Source organism: Sitophilus oryzae, unplaced genomic scaffold (assembly GCF_002938485.1).
Source record: "Sitophilus oryzae breed Bouriz unplaced genomic scaffold, Soryzae_2.0 scaffold_1297_pilon_pilon, whole genome shotgun sequence".
Lineage (NCBI taxonomy): Eukaryota > Metazoa > Arthropoda > Insecta > Coleoptera > Curculionidae > Sitophilus > Sitophilus oryzae.
In genome coordinates, this window is record NW_022145945.1 from 684,176 (window position 1) to 698,111 (window position 13,936).

The 13,936-nt window shown below is 30.1% G+C and overlaps 1 pseudogene; it reads left to right on the top strand.

Annotated features, from left to right (window-relative positions):
* The window catches only part of LOC115874459, a 76,019-nt pseudogene extending 62,482 nt beyond the window's left edge, over nucleotides 1-13,537 (top strand).
* Nucleotides 13,538-13,936: the final 399 nt, after the last annotated feature.

Consider the following 13,936-nt stretch of genomic DNA (forward strand, 5'->3'; position numbering starts at 1 on the left):
TCTCTATCAATAACGAAATTATCACATCAGAAAAATAAGTAATTTCTTAATTAATACTTATTTCTTATTATAGTTTGCTCCTCCATCAAGTATAGACAGCTACTTTAGTGAACCTTACCCGCACATGTGCTTCAAGAATGTCAGTGGCGATACAGTGTGTGAAGTTTCACTGAATTTTCGTGGCCAATCAGATTCAACCTGGGTCTGAGACCATCAGACAGTGTGGATAATGACACAGAAGCAACGTGCAAGTACCCATTTGGTAAGTAGCTCAGGTTTATTTATTTAAATGTATACAGGGTTGTTCACCACATACCGTAATTACGAACAGTTTTGGGTTCGTTGAAGGACTATTATAGCTACAATTTAAAAATATTTTTACAAGATACAGAGTGTCCCAAATAAGTAAGTAAATGGAACACCCTGTATATTATTTTATTTTTAGATTTTACGATTGAAATAAAGGTAAATTTGATTAAGGTATATCACACTTAAACTTTACCGTTTTTGAAATATTTTCAATTTTATGAAATTGCATTAAAAATTTTAAGGCTTCATTTCTCCAAGGGTATCAAAGTTCTTAGTACTAAATATTTACTGAAGATTATTTATTGATCGGATATTGCGTTGCAATAATAAAAATTTAACTACCTCATACAGAGTGTCCAAAAATTTATATTAAATAATTAATAGGTTTAAACGGCAATAACATGTTTAATTTAAATGGAACACCCTGTATATTTTACGTAAATCAGATGCAAAATTTAATGGTCTATCAAATTGTATTATGCCATTTTTTACCCAACTCTTCAAGTTTTCGTAGAAAATGCATTTTTTTATAATTTAGACCTCATTTATCATTATACCCATGGAATATTGACAATTTAGATTATTTTTAGAGATGTAACACATTTTCAAAGAGTACAGATACTAATATTATTGATATAGTATAATTTAATGATTTTTATACAGTAATAATTGTTAATATATCAGCAATATAGACCAGGTAGAGTATTTTTTATCGTTTTATGTAAATACAGGGGTCACTCGTTTTACGCGGCATATTTATACGCTATTTCTCAAAAACTGTGTCCATATGCCATACAGCACATGATCTTTGAAAATTGAAGAAAGAACTTTGAAAATTAATCAAGAAGAACATATATTGCATTTGCATTTTGTCCATATTGCATTCCTTGTATTTGTTTATGCATATACATACCGGGTGCGTCTCAAAAATAGTTCACCCCTATAACTTTTATTATTTATTCAGATAAAAAAACGAGATTTGGTTCGTTAGTATATGACATAAATTAGGACTGATTGACGTATTCAATTATTGTCGGTTACTTCCTGTTTCACCGGAAATTACTACAACTTTTGATTTTTAAATGGCACCCTCGTATTTTTTTTTACTTTATTTGATAAAAAATGATTGAATAGAATGACATATCATATGTCAACTTTTGACATTTTCGCTTAAAACAAAATTCTATTTTAAATTTCAATCTAGAGTGCAATGGCTGTGCTAAAAACACTAATTTTTAATCAAGGAGCCTTGGAAAAATAGATTTGATTGTCTAATGTTTTTAGTGTCTTGTCTTGGCTTGTTAAAAGATGCCCAAATCGTATTTTTAATCATATCTCAATTTTTTCAAATGGAACGAGGGTGGCTCATTAGTATATTTGGAAAAATAATTTTTTTACGAATAATTTGATACCACTCACAGTCTAGTTTAGTTTTTGGTAACAGTCAATTTTTGGTATTTCGGGTCAAATTGTCGTTATGAACCACATGTTATAATTTCAAATAAACCATATGCGAAAATGTCAAAAGTTGACATATGATATGTCATTCTATTCAGAGTGTCATTGTCTATCAAATAAAAAAAAAATACCGAGGGTGCCATTTAAAAATCAAAAGTTGTAGTCATTTCCGGTGAAGCCGGAAGTGACACAAAACAATTGAATAAGTCAATCAATCCTAATTTATCTGAAAAAATAAAAAAAAGTTGTAGGGGTGAGCCACTTTTGAGACGCACGCGGTATATATATTCACATACACACTTGTAGAAATGTTCTTCAGAATACATATGTATTTATTATACAGGGTGAGACTTAAATAAATGCAAATGCTCAAAATAATGTTCAAATGTTCAAAATAACCGAGTTATTTCGCTTTAAAAATTTTAAAAAATATATTGTTGCTTCAATTTTGAAAATCTCTGTGTTTTATGTTTTTTTTTAAATAAAAGGAAAAGAGAGGTTTTTAAGAAACGTATCCCCCGCGTAATGCGAAGGAGACCTGTAATAGTTGTCTCATCTTACATACATAAATTAACTTCTATATGTATTTGTTTTATTTACAGACGAATATTTCCACTGCCGCATTCCTGTGTTAAAAGCTCAACAAATCAAAAGAGACTACGGGGACGAAGACTGTCAACCTGTCATTTTATGCGAAATACATGACCCTTACAATGGAACGGACTCTCTATTGAAAAGATCTCAATGCGGATATGATAACATAAGCTTTTGGTAAATATCTAGAACTTTTTTAGCCTTTTTAATCAAAGGTTTTAACAAATACTATCTGTTCCAGGTTATATCTTTTCATTAAATCCTTCGCCGACATCTTCTTGGCAGCTGCTGTAGCGCTGATTGCTACAGCTGTAGTCATCGCTACGAGGGAGACGTCTACCGGCCGTGGTGATATAGGAAAACAGTTCGCCTTGGGTGCGCTGGGTTTCGCCATTTTTGCACCTATAATCGGGGGATGTGCTAATGGAAGGTTTTTCGAAGGCATGATCTGTTTCAGTGTATTGATGGTTTTGGCTATTATCATCTTAATTGTAGATGAGTAAGTATACGTGAAAAAGGTTTGAAAACTGTTCACCGTTTTGAACAAAACGAAGAACATTTTTTTGCGTAAAAATATCCTCCTAGTTTTTTATGTTATCTGTTGAAAATACTGTATCATTGGATAAAAAATACCACCAGTAGTACCCTTTCAGGACTGTAACGGATTTTTACACTATCGCCATTTGTTTTGGCATTAAAATGTGTAGAGGAGTACCAAATTTCAAGAAAAACAGTTTTAAATGTTCTTAAAAATAAACAAAATATATTATTTTTATTTACCCTTTCATAGGAACTCTTCTTATCTGTAGTACCCACCGAAGTTAAATACACTTTTTTTCTCACCCTGTATATTGAAGCTCTTTATACAGGGTGAGTCTTAAATAAGTGCAAATATCTTCAGGGTTGGTAGATCTCAATAAAAGAAACATATTTTCTCTTTATCGCTTCTCAAATAAGTCCAAAATAACCGAGTTATTCAAGTTTGAAAATTTTAAAAAAATTGATTTATTTTTAAAAAAATTTGAGGGCCACCGGATTTGTTCTGTAATTGCATCCCTTTGAGTAGCGTAACCATAGAGTATAGCCACAGAACAGATACAAATACAGTACGTCTGTCCGTTCTGTAGCTACGGGGTATCCGTGAGAGGGGAAACGATATTTTCTCGATGTTTTTCGTAAAAAATTAGACGACGCGTCCCATCAATAAAAATTCGACAAATTTGCAAATAGCCAATAAAATGAGTGGGCGGAGCGATTTGCGGTGACGTACTCGTCAAGTCGACGTATAACATATATTGCTGTTTATTTAAATGTTTTTTGTCCGCATTCCTTTCATAGACACAGATCCAGCAGACGTACTGTACAGGGTGGGTCAAATTCGACGCTTTTAAATGGAAACGCCCTTTTCTATAGGAGATAGACGAAAACTAATATCGGTGTCTGGAGCTCAATTTTCATCAAAAACATGATGGTGAAAACCGCACATCAATATCTGTTACCGTTTCGGAGTTACGGGGTGTTTTTCAAAACTGTGCATTTTTAACAAATCGCTGTAACTTTTTTGCTATGGAAAATTTTGTATTTCTATGAAAACATTTCCAAAGCACCTTTTTACGTAGAATTTAATGGTTTACGTATAATTTTTTTAAAATTGATAATTTAAGAGTTATCAACAGAAAAATTGATTTTTTATTTGGGACACCCTCCATATTTTTAATTAACTGAAAAGAATTTAAAATTACCTTTCCAAAAATATAGCACACTTGATATTTTGTTTAATCCTCTTCGAAATACGGAATTTTTAAAACTTCGCCACTTTTAACTAGTAGGCTTTGGACCCCTTATTGATGATATACCTCTAATGGAACTCGAAAACATATTTTTCCAGCAAGACGACGCACCGGCTCTGAACGCTGAAGTTATTAGCAAATTTCTGCAGCCAATTTCAAGAATATTTGAATAGCTAACCAAAATCCCAGCCGTTGGCCGTCGAGGCCGCCTGACTTAAGTGCCCGGATCTAATCCTATCAATATATTTGCGAAAAAAGGTTCCTTATTCTTCCGTATAATCTAGACAAGAATTAGAAATACTTAGCAGTTATGAGAGGGTTATGTTTCACCCCCACTGAGTTAATGAATTTCGCGAGAAATGTTCAAAAACTGCCCCGTCTGTCCATAACAGAAGACGGTCGATATGTCGAACACCTGTAGCAAAATCTCATGTCCTGGTTTGCTATTTATTTTTATTGTTATGAGATATAGTTTAAATGTGTTGTGATGTGGGTTAAATATATTTTAAATTGTTATAAAATTCTGCATCTCTCATAGCAAATATTATTTTCGTTTTAATTGATGCTCACAGCTAGAATTTTTTTGCATTACAGCCGGTGCCGTTCAAAGCCTACTTATTTAAAGCGGGCGAATTTTTTATATACTCTATATCTCGAAGAGGAATCGAGCAAAATATTAAGTATGTTATTTTTGGAAAGGTAATTTTAAATTCTTTTCAATAAATTAAAAATATACAGGGTGTCCCACATAAAAAATCAAATTTTTGTTGATAATTCTTAAATTATTAATTTTAGAAAAATTATACTTAAACCATTAAATTCTACGTAAAAGGTGCCTTGGAAATGTTTTCATAAATAAAAAATACAAAATTTTCCATAGCAAAAAGAGTTACAGCGATTTGTTAAAAATGCATATTTTTGAAAAACACCCCGTAACTCCGAAACGGTAACAGATATCGATATGCGGTTTTCACCATCATGTTTTTGACAAAAATTGAGCTCCAGACACCGATATTAGTTTTAGTCTATCTCCTATAGAAAAGGGTGTTTCCATTTAAAAGCGTCGAATTTGACCCACCCTGTACAATATCTCTTCTGTAGTATAACCGTAACCATATCAGAAATTAAGAAATCCTTAAGAAATCATACCCTGGGAAAATTTGCGGTAAACAAGCAGTTCTAAAAAGTTTTGAACATCTTTCTTTGCCAAAAAAAAACCTCATAGACATAAACCTCAAAAAAAGTAGTACAGAATTAGTAGTCCCAGATAGAACTCCCTGGTCTATAAGGATATCGAGAAGTTGATATCGTCGAACAATACAATTATGCCACCTAACTTTTTAGGCGTTACCATGAATTTGGTAATAATTGGTAGGTATACGTGGCGAAATAAAAGTATAAAAAATTTACCTACCTTTTAAAAATGGGCAATTTTTCAAGTTTTTTTTTATCGCAATGGTACCTGTTCTGTGTAGACGTGTTCCCGAGGTCGAATATTATTTATTTAAGACTCGCCCTGTATATTTAGAAAAAAATGATACTACTGATTGAAGATATAGATTCAAAACTACATTATTTTACAGAAAAATGCCACTGAGTCCACCAGAATGGTGGTGGCACACCAGATGTGGTCTTCTAGCTTTACCGCTATCTTCTGTAAGGAAATATGGACTTGAAACAGCAGCTTTGGGCATCATACTGTTCCTTCTTGGTATTTTCTGGAACTCTATAGATACCTACTTACCATGGTAAGAAGATCACTGCTTTTTATGATCTATGTTTGTATTTAATAAGAGTTATTAAACTTTCCAGGCATGTAGTGAAAATGGAAGATGGTGAGCCACTGATTATAGGACTGACTGTCACTATCGGGGCACTGCCTGCTGTAGTTTTTCTGTACTATGCTGAAAAAATTGTTGACTATTGTGGCCATTCGAATATTTTGATTTTCTGTTTCGTCAACTATATCTGTCATCACTTAAGTAAGAAAATTATTTTTTTAAAAAATCGTATTTTATAGTCGACCGAAAATATTAATTCGAGCGATGAAATCGTGAGTGAATTAATTTCGGAAGACGATAATGCAATTTTATCGTCGTGTATAAAACAATATTTTTTTCCATAGCGAGTTACGTTTTAAAAAATATTCAGAAATTATTATTTCAAGGAAATTATTACGAGTAGAAAAAATATTGTGCTGGGTTGGCGTTGGTTTCTATGTAATTTGACAAATAAATAATAAGGTCTCTTTAGTTGTCAGCTTTGAGTCAATATTTGTTAATTATCTTCGATTGCCGATTGAATTGGAGCCAGAATTGGCTCAAAACGAAATAAGTAAATTACCAACAGATATTCAGGCTGAGCCGACAAACGCCATATCCAAACTACTTCCATTTAAATCCCGAATAACTTATGAAAAGGAATACAACAATTTTCAAAAATGGAAGCAATTAAAAAACGTGCGAGAAGAAATAAAGTTTTTAACCTATCCTCGCTGTTAAAGTATCATTTAAGTACTATTTTATCTACCTACTATTTTTGGTAGGTATATAAGGCAATTTTAACAGTTGCTATGGAAAAAATAAAATGTATTTTTAACTCGCATTACTAAAATTTAATCATTTTTAAGAGATTATCAAGATATTCTAGAAAAATATAATTTTACTTTGTTTAAAGATGTTATAGGTTTATTTTTCATTTATTTTTAGCTCTGATATGTGTGGACAACGCGAAACTTCTATTTTTGTGCGAATTTCTGGAAATATTCACACTTCACGTCATGTACGTCACTGCCGTTTTGTATCTGAGGCATTTGGTGCCCAGGAAATTGACAGCTTGTGGTCAAGCACTGCCAGTTATTGCTCATTTCTGTTTAGGTAAGTTCATAGATAAATGAAACAAGTTTAGATTGGAAAGTGCCCATAAGGACATTGTAAACACTATTTGGCGCTATTCTTGCAACGGTCGCGACCCAAAACTTTTGAAAATTTCGGAGCGGTTCGGCTTTTTCCGGAATTATATCGCCAAATATTGTTTATTCAAATTTATTATTATTTTCGTTTAATTTTATAAATAAAAGACATTGTGTTGCATACAAGAAACTTTATTTTATATAAGGACGCATGTATGAAATACCTATGAAACATTGGAAACCGACGTTACGCCACGATCCACGATGGTTTTTGCAGTTCACAGTTCACAGCACAGCTTTTTAAGTTTTTAATGCCACTTTTTCACAATTATCACCGGTTGGAGTAAATAAAACTTGAATTAAACTCACAAGATAGCAATTATTACTTTGAAAATGGACGCTATATAAACACTTTTCGGAATTTCTTTAATGAGAGCGGTTTGGATTTTGAAAGATTTATGATTTTTGAAGATGCTGACTTTGACAAGAGAAAATGATTTCTGTTTTTGTTTGCCGTTGTTCTTAGTGACCGCTATAGCAGCGCCAGATCGCGTATAACGGTCGCGACCCAAAATAATTTCGCAACCTAAAATTTTTACGGGCTTTCCAATCTAAAGTTGTTGCATTTATCTATGGGTAAGTTGTCGATACGCAACGGGTTACATATAGTAGAATTTGCGTTTAAATACAAAGTTTTGGTAAAAACTTGAATGTTTGATATAAATTAGGTACTTTGAAAGATTTAAAAATGAATCATGAAAGATTTTGTTTTATTCACCGCCGAGAAGGGGTGATATAAATTTATTTATTTAAAAAACTTCGGCGAAACGGTAACGACTAGAAAAAAAAAGTTCAAATAAAAGGTGTGGAGGGTCAAATTTTACATACAGGGTGTCCCACTTAAGATGGATACAAGCCAATATCTTGGTTGTTTGTTGAGCGATCTTTTCATTTTTGGCAGGAGGCTTTATGGCTATAAGACCTACATTTTGCCCAGGGTAACAAATGCGATACCTCATAGACGTACGTTTTAATGGAGTTTGATATTTTTCCAGTCAAGAATAAACTACCCTTATTACAGTATTTATTTCAAATCTGATAAATTATATTGAATCCTCCTTACCTAAGATACTTAAGTTCTAATTTTGATAAATATTGATACAGGGTGTGTCATTAAAATAAGACTTTTTTTTATTTATATTATTATTTTTTTAAGTACTTACGACGCCACTGGATAAACAACAGGTTTATTATCAATAACCAATTATCAATTAATAATCGATTGAAGTTTTCAGATAGCTTCCATAATAATTAAGATATGATACAAAAAAACTAAATATTTTCAATTTATTTTGTTTACTTTAAAAAATTGTTTTTTAAGTTTGCTAATACAAATGAATAAAATGAGTTACGAAATAATTTAAAACCCCAGTTTTCAATGGAATCTGAAATATGATTTTTATTCGTTTTATTAAGGAATATTTAAAAAAATCCAAGTAATTAGATATTTAAAACAATCACTTTTAACTTTGAAAAATATGCTCTAAACAAAGATTTATAAAACTATAACGAACTAAAAGTCAACATCTTCTACCAAACCACCATAAAAAAACGATTATTAATTGATAGTTGGTTATAATTGGTTATTGATAATAAACCAGTTGTTTATCCAGTGGCGTCGTAAATACTTAAAAAAATAATAATAAAAATAAAAAAGTCTTATTTTAATGACACACCCTGTATCAATATTTATCAAAATTAGAACTTAAGTATCTTAGGTAAGGAGGATTCGATATAATTTATCAGATTTGAAATAAATACTGTCCTAAGGGTAGTTTACTCTTGACTCGAAAAATATCAAACCCCATTAAAACGTACGTCTATGAGGTATAGCATTTCTTACCCTAGGCAAAATATACGTCTTATAGCCATACAGTCTCCTGCCAAAAATGAAAAAGATCGCTCAACAAATAATCAAGATATTGGCTTGTATTCATCTTAAGTGGGACACCCTGTAGAAATGATGTCTATACTTTTTTTGTTCAGATCAAAATTAACCGAGATAGGGTGGCTAGAAGCTAGGGGATGATAGTAAAAATTAAAAAAAATGTAAGTTCCTGAAAAACTCATATATTTAACATTTTTATTCAATTCGTTTGGAAAATTATAAATTTCAATTAAGATTTTTTAAATTCACCCCTAAAAGGGGTGAAAAATATAAATAAAGTTTTAATTATATTTTTGAAAAATATAAATAAAGTTTTAATTATATTTTTCACCCCTTCTCGGGGTGAAAAAAAAAATATTTTATTTTTTTTTCAAATTTCAGAAAAACGGTAAGGACTTAAAAAAATATTTCAATAAAAGTTGTTCCCTAGCTTCTATCCACCCTATCTCGGTTAATTTTGATTTGAACAAAAATGTTTTTCATGTAAAATTGAACGCTCTATAACTTTTATTTGAACTTTTTTTCTAGTCCTTGCGGTTTCTCCGAATTTTCGAAAAAATAATTTTATTTATTTATTTCACCCCTTCTTGGGGGTGAAATTAAAATTTTTTTCAAAATTCGTTTTTAGATCTTTCAAAATAAAATCTTTGTATTCGAAGGCCTATTTTCTTGGACTAATAATTGTATAGTATTAATAAAACATGATGTTGCGTTTTTGCAGGTAGATGTTTTGGGGCTCTCCTAGGTGGCATAGCCTACGACGAGTACCCGTACAACTTCAACCGCGTTCATCAGGGATTCACCATAGCAGCTGCAGTCGTTGCATTCATCTATTACATCGCTTACCATTTCTATTTGAAGCCGAAATGTGGAGCTCCCGTCCATTTACCGCCAGATCCGGCCCCTGCAATCATTCAGAGTGAGTTTATTTGTGATGTCAGTGAAATAAGTAAAGATAGAGCCGCTCTAACATATCGTGTGTTTGTAAATTTTAAAAATGATGAATAAGTTTTCTCTAAAAATCTCAATATACTTTGTAGATAAGTAAACACATTCCTTCAAAAGAAAATTTATTTATTAAACATTAACAAAATTAAGTTCTTGTCTAATATATAAAATTTTTGTGGCACATATTACCATACTCCTGTGGAGACAGAGTGTCCCAAATAAATAAAAAATATCAAAGTTGTATTTTTTTAAATGGAACACCCTGTATATTATTACATTTTTAGTTTCTACGATTAAAATAAAGGTAAATTTGATTAAGGTTTATTATACTTAAACCTTACCGTTTTTGAAATATTTTCAATTTTGTGAAATTGCAGTAAAAATTTTAAAGCTTCATTTCTCCAAGGGTATCAAAGTTTTTTATTCTATTTCTAAATATTTACTGAAGTTTATTTACTGATCAGTTATTGTGTTGCAATAATAAAAATAATACTACCTTATACAGAGTGTCTAAAAATTTATTTTAAATAATTATTAGCTTCAAACGGCAATAACTTGTTTAATTTAAATGGAACACCCTCTATATTTTACGAAATTAGATGCACAATTTAATTGTCTATCAAATTATATTACACCATTTTTTACCTATCTCTTTAAGTTTCCAATCCGTAGAAAATTTATTTTCTTGTAATTTAGAACTTATTTATCAATATATCCATGGACTATTGACATTTTAGATTATTTTTAAAGATGTATCAAATTTTTAAAGAGTACAGATACTAATATTGTCGATATAATTCGTTTATTTCATTAAAAAATAAAAAAAAACTGTTCAATATTTGTTAAAGAGGATCAGTTAATATGATTCCAGTATTCAAACAACATTAACTGACTGTTTGCTTTGATTAATAATAATTGCTCCAAATACTAAAAAACTGAATTTTGTATGGGCATTAGACAGTGTGATAAAAAGTAACACCTTAAAAATGATATTTCATTTTTTAATAAATGCTTATTTATAACTACAGAGACTTTAATTTGATAACTTATTATTATATTGATTTCTGACTCAAATCCACATTTATTTATAATAATTTAATAACGAACACAATTAAGTATGTAATTAATTAGTATATGGGCGCAAATAATGGTGTTATATTTAATTAATGGTATACTCTTTTATAAAGATTTAAATAGTTTTCTTTTTGCATACAAATGGGCTAGTAATATTATCGTTTTGCTAAAAACGATAATATTACTAGTCTGTACATTTTGTACATTTGTTGCTTTAAAAACAATCTAAAATGTCAATATTCCATTGATATATTGATAAATGAGGTCTAAATTATAAGAAAATGCATTTTATACGAAAACTTGAAGGGATAGGTAAAAAATGGTATAATACAATTTGATAAACAATTTAATTGTGCATCTGATTCTCCTAAAATATACAGGGCATTCCATTTAAATTAAAGAAGTTATTTCCGTTTGAAGCTAATAATTATTTAAAATAAATTTTTAGACACTCTGTATAAGGTAGTATTATTTTTATTATTGCAGCACAATAACTAATCAGTAAATAAACTTCAGTAAATATTTAGTATTAAAAACTTTGATATCCTTGGAGAAATGAAGCCTTAAAATTTTTACTGCAATTTCACAAAATTGAAAATATTTCAAAAACGGTAAGATTTAAGTATAATAAACCCTAATCAAATTTACCTTTATTTTAATCGTAGAAACAAAAATAGAATAATATACAGGGTGTTCCATTTAAAAAAATACAACTTTGATATTTTTTATTTATTTGGGACACTCTGTATCTTGTAAAAATATTTTTAAATCGTAGCTCTAATAGTCCTTCAACGAACCCCAAACTTACAATTTGTAAAAATCTCATCGTTTAGCTACAATACTCCGTGTCGTATGTGGTGAACAACCCTGTATACATTGGGATTTCGGAAACCGTGAGAGATACAGGATTGGTTAAATGGAGTCAAAGTTGCGCAATTTGATGCTCAATAAAATGCCGTATTGCGAATTAAAATTCCTTAAAAATTCCGAATACTTCCGAATATATTCGAAAAAAAAACCGGAATTTTCAATTTTGTTTTCTATTGTTTCCTGGCTTTATTTGTTAAGATAACTTAAAATGAAAAATTCGTGGCCACTTTTCTGCTCTATAACTCTGCGTGATTAAATATTGACTCTGACGTTTCGGCTTCTGGCGACCATCAACTTAATTTTTTTTAAATACGGACCTGATTTTTTTTCAATTTAATTAAATCCTTTCATCACTCTTAAAACACTATATTATATAGTCACTTTGATATTTGGCGACGTTTCGTGCAGAAAATTCCATTACCTGAATATTTTATGCAAAAAAAATAAAAAATAAAAATGCAATACGGCATTTTATTGAGCATCAAATTGCGACTCCATTTAACCGATCCTGTATCTCTTACGGTTTCCTAAATCCCAAGGACGAGCGTCGAATTCGAGCCACCCTGTACAGGGTGGTTTGGTCGGACATACATTTATACGAACTTTTTTACTTATTTTTATCTGCAGAATATGCCGCCGAAGTTTCCGGAATACAGTTCGAACCACCCTGTATATTCAGTAGGTCTGAGAATAGGTTGGTAAAGTGATAAGGGTGGTCCACCCCAATTTTTTTATTTGGACAAATTTTTTTATTTTTATTTTTTTTATAATGTGGCTTTCTTAAAAAAATCCACGCAACCCTAAATTTTCACCCGTCTACCCGTCTAATCAATTCCCATTTTTGAATAGGGATGTCAAAACAACGTTTGCCGAGTCAGCTAGTTTAACATATATTTTCTTATTTACAGGTATGAATGGAAGTAATGGTTCTTATACTCCCTTAAGGGTGTACCACAACAGCAAATCAAAAAAAGGACATTTTAGATATTAAACGATATTTTAAGATCCGTTTTAGTTTTTTTACATATTTTTTTATTACTTAACCGCGTTGTCAAAGCTTTATTATTTTTATTTTGTAAGTTTAAGGGCTTTTTTTTGTTTATATCAATGTTATAATCTGATACAAATATTTTCTGAAAATTAATATAAATGAAACAACCAAATATATTGATATAAATAAAAAAACACAAATTTTTAAAAATAATGTTCTCGAATAGATGTGTAAATAAAATGATTTTATTTTTATATACTTTTAGATCTTGTAAAGTGTGCAGCTTTAAATATATTTTTTAGATATCTCTAAGTTCTAGGAGTAAGAAAATATATTTTTTAACTTTTTTTTCTTAAGTGACTTTCCTTTTATTTTTATGGAGAAAAATCAAAAAATACATTTAATCACTTTTATTGTTATTGTTATACTTTGATCGTGAAAAATTTTATTTAAAATAAAATGTTGAGTGTGGTAATTTTAAGGAAAAATCTACTTATTATTTATTTTTCATTCATACCTTTTTTTAAGCATAGCACGGTTGATTATAAATATTTATTATTTCCGAATACACAATCTTCAATGCCATCATAATCAAATTTATATGTATTTGAAGTTTATTAAATAATAAATGTATAAACACACAGTACACTAGTTGTTTTTTTGTATAAAAAACCCTGTAGGTTGTTGTTTCCTACCCTGTAGTATTTAATAATAGTTTATTGTTTATTTTATACTACGCCCTGTACATCTCTGACAATATTTTTGAAATGCATGCTATTATTTCTCGAATGCGCTGTATATTTAAAACTTGAAAGCACAAATTTTGATTTGAAAACATAGATGGCGCTAAAAAAATGTCCTGGTTATGCAACTAGTAATACAACGTTGTGGTCTAAGTTCAAATTATGTTCAAATTTTTAACACAAATCTTTCTATATTTTTAATTTATTAACTTAACAAAAAAACAAATAAAATATTGACAATAATCTTTACTAGTGTTTATTAAATATTTGGATGGTTGTAACATGGGTTGTAACCAATAT